Consider the following 7,059-nt stretch of genomic DNA (forward strand, 5'->3'; position numbering starts at 1 on the left):
CAAACTACATTATAATGCAGTACTACATTACTATGATAATACTGCATTACTGTGTAGCACTACGTCACAAACTGCATTACTATGCAGAACTACATCGCAAACTGGATTACTATGCAACACTATAACAATACTGCATTACTATATAGCACTACATCACAAACTACATCACAATACAATATTACATCACATACTGCATTACTATACAGCGCTGAATCACATACTGCCTTACTATATGCAGCACTATATCAATACTGCATAACACTACTACATAGTTCATTTTATTTCAGGTTCTTAAAATTTTTCTTTAACTAGAACAGATGGGGTACTAAAGCGAAATGAATAAAGGGGAGAGGAGAGCGGTAACAGGACAGGTAGGCTAGCTGTCACATAGTTGATGCCATCAGCAGGATTACTGCTACATAGTATGTTGGTAGGACCACTGCAAATTGGTGATTTGATCGAGTTTCGATTAAAATTTGGAACGGAAATCAAAAATCTCTGCACTTGGTTCTTTTCGATAATTTTTTTTCTCGTCTCTTCAATCTTGTTGTTGTACTACTTTCCCAGCGTAAAATATTTTTATACACATACAGCTGACCCATTCCGTGGTGCTTTTGTTGAATGAGACAATACCGGCTTCGTGTTATTTATTTTATTTATTTATTTATATTCGGAAAACACGAGGTGAAACAATATTCTTTTCTAGGCACAAGGCCCGAAATTTTGGGGGAGGGGGAAAGTCAATTAGACTCCCCCAGTACGCACCTGGTGCTTAATTTATCGACCCCGAAAGGTAAAGTCTACCTCGGCGGAGTTTGAACACACAACGTAAAGATAGACGAAATACCGCGAAGCATTTTGGCCTGCGTGATAACTTTTTCTGCCAGCTCAGCGCCTTACGAGCTAAAACAAAATTATCATCATAAATCTTTGTTTAACGAAGGAATCACATTTTACTAAACCGTAGCTTGTTAGGTGACCGTGGAAGAATTTTTTTTTTAATGATTAAAAGAAATCATTATCAATAAATTGCCTCATCAATATTCATATTAGATATAACAAATTAATATTATATATTATAATACAAAATAACATTATTATCAGTAACATCTATTTTTATAAATAATAGCATATTGTTATAATAATCACAATATGTGATGTTTTGGTTTTTGTTTTGTCACAAACAAAGAATGATAACCATTTTCTAGCAATTAATTCTTTTATTGGCCACAAAGGCTAACAGCTAATACATATCCATTTCTAACAATGAAAACAATATTAACCTGACCAACAATAACGATTCTACAATTTTGATTTGTTGCAAAAAAAAAACTACCACAATGCCAACGAACAAAACAAGACTGAGAAAGCAAACAAAACAAGGTGGTGTTTTTGAAATTTTAAAAAAAAAAGGATAGAATTGTTGCGATGAAAAAAAAATCACATCGTTCTCAAGAATCAGCTGCTGTATGTAGTCTGTTATTTCCATTCCAACTTTTAAGTAAAACTCGATTATCGCAGCAGGTTTGTCATTTCACGTTACGTGGAGTAATATTCTTACACTGCTACAAATATCATGTTCAACGTCGCATTGTCAACCATACTATCGTGCGGAACTAATCAGATATACAAGGATGCTTTACTATATTAGATCAAAAGATTTGTTAAGATAATCCTTGACGTGAAGCTACTTTTAGCAGGTATCTATAAATATATGAGTGATTTCTTTCTTTCCTTTTCCTTTTCTTTTCTTTCTTTTTTTGTTGTTGTTGTTATATCTCGGGTGGATCATTATGCCAATAATATACACCACACAAGTTCTATTTCATGCCTGTTGTTAACTATTAGTCAACTTGTTAACCAATTAGCTAATTGGTAATCTGATCAATCGTTTGTTCATTAAATCAATCTGCTGGTTTTTAATAATCTTTTCCTCGCTATTCCCAACCTCATCAACAGTAATGATCTCTACCCCAAACGTGTTTGTTTCCTAGTTTACAGATTCTGTATCATTTACCAGGATTTTAGTGATAACGTGTGTGTGTGTGTGTGTGTGTGTGTGTGTGTGTCTTCTGTGGAAGCTGAGTGGTTAAACGTAGACTCATCCAAAGGTCAAAGAATAACACACAAGAAAAACGATTACACATATCATTGTGCCAGCATAAAAAGGTAATTGAAGGGACGTGTGCTCAAATTTAATAAGCTGTACATACAAGAAAAAAGGGGCAGCCATTGGTGCCAGTACTGCTGGAGACATGGCTAGTTTCTTTGTGTCCTGGTAGGGCAGAAAACTTAGACAATCTTTTGAAGTAAAATCTTGCCAACTTCACAAAGTTATATATGGAAAACATTCATTGTATAGCTAACTCTATGCACCAGAGCATCAAGGTGACAATGCACTATCCCTCATTGGTGGCTTAGTTTACCATGATGTCAGGTGATGTCCACACTGTTCCAATGTCTTAGCCTCACCCATGCTAATGCTACCAGCATGTTGGCATGCTTCAGTAGGTTCTGTTGAACCTTGTGGTGTGCAACCAGTTGAGACCCTTGATGTTGAACTGATGATTTTTTTCTTTCTTTTTTTCCTCGTGTTTGTGTTTTCTTTGGTTTGGGATTTGGATTTTAACGTGATTTTGCATTATATATGTATCATATACATATGTATTATGTATGTAATTATTTTATCTCAATTTAATTTTTTTAAAATAGAAATGACTTACTGTTCTGATTATCCAACTATGCACCCAAATTCCAGATTCCCTGTCCTTGCTACTTAACTCTGGCTTGAGACAATAGTTAACAAAGTACATTCTTTCCTCCATTCTTTCATGTGATAATTCATGGTCTCTAAGTACTTCTTCCATAAGAAATTCATTATATTGCAACGTTACAATAAATATAAATTATAGCAGACTTAGAGTAATGAATAATAAATCTGTCTCATGCAAACCCTGCAAAATAAGGATATAATGCAATAACGCAGAGAACTTCCTGCACCACAAACAGTTCTCCAGTTACACTCAAAGAAGATAGAATCAGGGTATACAAGGGGGTGCAGAGAAAAAGAAGATTTAATAAGAAATGGTACATATGGAATTTGCCCACGATATAAAAAAAAATATGGAACAGGCTGGAAAGGATTAGTAAGGTAGAGTAGGCAAACACATGATAAAAGAGAATTAGCCCAAAAGTTTAGGAAAGGTTTGAGTAATGCTAAACTTAAAATTACGATAGTAGAGAAACCAGGGATATCTAGTGGATAACAAATAACTAGATTATATCACTTTGATAAGACAACATGCACAAATAGGAATTATATTATGTGTAATATAAACCTTAGGATCAGCTGTAAAATAGGGAATATAGTTTATTGGTTAAAATGTATGGAGGCAATTGTAAAAACTTAGACCAGAGCATATATAGGGGGAAATGCCAGGAGCCTGGTTGAAAGGTTGGCAGAGTACTGGACAGAATATAACCTACATTGGTACTCTAGCAGTAAGCTAAAGATAAACATGATGGCATGTGGATTACCAATGACATAAAAACCATATCGATTCCCCTGTACAATACATCTTTAAGTGAATGGAACCTATCACTGAATAGAAAATACAGATAAAATGCAACAACCACATTATCATTACCTTTCATCCTTTCAGGATCAATAAATTAAGTACCAGTTGCATACTGGGGTTGATCTAATCAACTGGCGCCCTCTCCAAAAATGTTGGGCCTTGTGCCTAGAGTAGAAAAGATTATTATTAATGTGGCAAGCTGGCAAAATTGTTAGCATGCCAGGCAAAATGCTTAGCAGCATTTCATCCATCTTGTGTCCTGTGTTCAAATTCTGCTGAGATTGGCTTTGCCTTTCTTCTTTTTGGGAAGGATAAATGAAGTACCAGTGAAACACTGGGGTCAATGTAATCAATTAGTTCCCTCCCCCCCAAAATAGTAGAAAGGATTATTATTATTATTATTATTATTATTATCATCATCATTATTATTACTATTGAGTGAGAGAGCAGTGCATGCCATCAGAGTGATACTGGGGTAAAATATATGAAGCCCGGTATACCCATCATGACTACTCGTCTGATAAGGGTACATCAGGCATATGCATTACAACTATATGTGCATGACATGGTGATCTCATATCAAGATTAACAGCATATGACCTTGCAGGTGGGGCCCAGTTAGAATTTTCTTCAGGTCGAGTAGCCTATCCTGCTCAAAAGGTCCCCGAATAACGGTTGTTAAAGGATGTTGAATGAAACAACCATGTTTCCAAAAGTGAATTATCCAAACCCCAAAGAATTTCTCTCAACACATGACCATGATACTCCCCTACTGCTTCTGCTCATGATCAGAGATGCACATGTTGTCAGCCACTAAGGGACATGTTCAACTGGTTACGATCAAACAACTGACAAGCAAATCTGTGGTACTGAGCAGAATATTTGCTGTAGCCCATCTTTTATACCAAGACAAAACAATGTACATGATAACTCTTCCAATCAGTTAAGATGAGAAGCCATGAGAGCCACTGTCTGGTACTGCATCAAGGCATTTATTATTATTATTATTATTATTATTATTATTATTATTATTATTATTAGAGGACTGGAGCTTCATTTATTATTGAAACCTGAACAAATTCCATTTTGGGTGCTGCCAAGCCACCAGCCCTGCATCCAGACAGTCTTTTCCCCAAGTGGCATTAATATGCACCAGAATTTAAGCTTTCTGGACAAGAGAGTGTGACAAGTGACACAAGTCCATACCATGTTAAACAAATTCATTGTGGAGGTAGTTTGAAGGTGAGTTGATTATCCTATGGTGACAAGAACAGGCAAAGGGTGTTGCTGGAAATTTCTAGCACAAAGGGTGATGGCCGTCTCTTTGTAGAATGTAATAGCACCTGTAAGACTCATTCTATCTAGGTATAACACTGCTTTTCCAATATCAAAGGCAAGCATCAAAATTGGTTCAATGTGAATAATTCTCAAATCACACTTTTCCTAAAAACTATGCACAAAAGACACAAGGCATGGATCTGAAACAAAAACTTACCATCACTCAGATCCTTATACATCTCTAAGAAAATTGCTTGGAAAAAAATTGCATGAGATGAAAAATTCTTGGTGGGCAAAAAAAATCCAAGAACTGGAACGGGCTGCTAACTCCCATTACTTGAAAGCATTGTATGATAAACTGAAAGGTGTATTTGTTCCAAAACAAGGCACAACCTATTCTTTCTAATGACAGGTCAAAAATCTTAAGTAGCAAAGATGAAATTCTGAAAAGATGGGCTGACATTTTAAATCCATATTAAATCAAGAATCCATTACTGATCCTGATGTATTCAATGAAATCCATCAGAAGCCTATAATTGAGGAACTTGCAGAAGATTCTTCCTTAGAAGAGATAAGTACAGCTATTAAAAAACTTCTCAGTGGTAAAGCTCCTGGACAAGACAGTATTCCCATAGAAGTGTACAAGTATGGTCGTAGACAGCTTGTAAGAAAGCTGCATGAACTGGTCTGTTTGATCTGAGAAATTGGATAAGTTCAAAGATGCAATTATAATGCACTTGTACAAAAAACCAAAGGGAAGAACAGTGTATGTCATTATCCCAAAGGAAATAAGTTTGTTGTGCAATGGTGGAAAAATTCTTTCAATGGTGATTCTTAACCTCATCAATACGCATGTAGTAAACATGCATATATCCTGAATCACAATGTGGATTTCTGTCTGAGAGGCACAGTTGACATGCTTTTTGCTCTTCGGCAAGTTCAAGAAAAAGCATGTGAGTAAAAGACTAACTTGTACATGTATATCACAGGATAGAGGTTTTTCTATTCTGTATATAAAAAAGAGTTTGGCTACTTTTTCTAGCAAGTCATGCAACCACATACAGGCTCCGTTGTTGGTCTGTCTCAGTAATAAGTTTGTTGTTATTTAGCCTCAAATCAACCCTGATACAGCAAACCTATGTTGCTATAAAAACATCTCTGGTTATTAAAGAAGTTGTTGTTCACAAGCAGCAGCAGTAATTTTCTTCAGCTGGATACATGTCATTGATTGATTAAAATTACCCAAACATGACAATTTTAACATGAAATAACTTCTAAAATATAAAATTTTGTCAAAAAAGTTTTGAGTAAACCCTGTTCTATGTGACACATTCTACCAGTATCCGAAGTTTAGTGTTTAGTTAAACAAAATTAATTAAAAAATCTGGCCATCAAATTGAAAAGATCCGAAATGAGGGCAAACACGGGCGTATATTATAGTTCCTACATGCATTTCACCATTATATTTGTTGGGAATCCACATTGAATAATCAAGGAACACTTTATTTTGTTAAGTTACAAATAACTATGTCCAAAACTGGATGAATGGCAAGGCATTTTATAATGATTTTGAGATGGTAAAAGGAACAGAAAAAGCAATTAGAAGAGAAGCATCTATACAAGGTACAAGAGAAAGGGGGAGAGTGTGAGTGAGAGAGTGAGAGAAAGCAATTAGAGAACACTGATAGAAATAGGAGAAAAAAAGAAGTGAACAGGAAATTAGGTAGAGAGTGAAAAAAGAAACAAAGTGACATATAAAGAAAAAAGGAGAGAGAAAGAGAGTAATTTGTACAACTAAAGCAGAGATGAATAAAATATGTATATACTATATGAATTATATAAATAAGATATATAATATAGACGAAATAATGTAGTAACACGACCATTTACATGGAACAGATATAGACGAGTAAAATATAAGAACAAATATATTAAATGAATTGATTCAAATAAATAAACGAATGGATACATAAATGAATACTGTTAAGAGACAGAGACAATATTAATGGAGGAATAGTGGAACGTGTTGCCAGTGTTGTTACAGCAATTTCCTTCAATACAGAATATTAAAAGCTAGCAGGTCGGCTTAAATTATAATAATCTAGGACAGTTTATAACTACCATTCCCAGAAATTTAATCTTCCTGTAAAGCATTTCTTATATATATGTGTGTGTGTGTGTGTAAATGTGTGTGTGTGTGTAT

At 34.9% G+C, this 7,059-nt stretch overlaps 1 protein-coding gene across 2 annotated transcripts in view; it reads left to right on the forward strand.

Moving 5' to 3' along the window:
• The window catches only part of LOC106879588 (uncharacterized), an 85,198-nt gene that overhangs the window by 46,891 nt on the left and 31,248 nt on the right, over window positions 1-7,059 (forward strand). Inside the window, exon 1 of one of the 2 annotated variants that reach the window (XM_052973267.1) lies at window positions 1,223-1,700. The exons of the other annotated variant lie outside the window; for it this stretch is intronic. The gene's annotated coding sequence lies outside the window, so the exon portion shown is untranslated. Of the gene's footprint in view, window positions 1-1,222; window positions 1,701-7,059 lie in introns of those variants that run through there. 2 annotated transcript variants of the gene reach the window in all.

This window comes from Octopus bimaculoides, chromosome 15 (genome assembly GCF_001194135.2).
Source record: "Octopus bimaculoides isolate UCB-OBI-ISO-001 chromosome 15, ASM119413v2, whole genome shotgun sequence".
Classification (NCBI taxonomy): domain Eukaryota; kingdom Metazoa; phylum Mollusca; class Cephalopoda; order Octopoda; family Octopodidae; genus Octopus; species Octopus bimaculoides.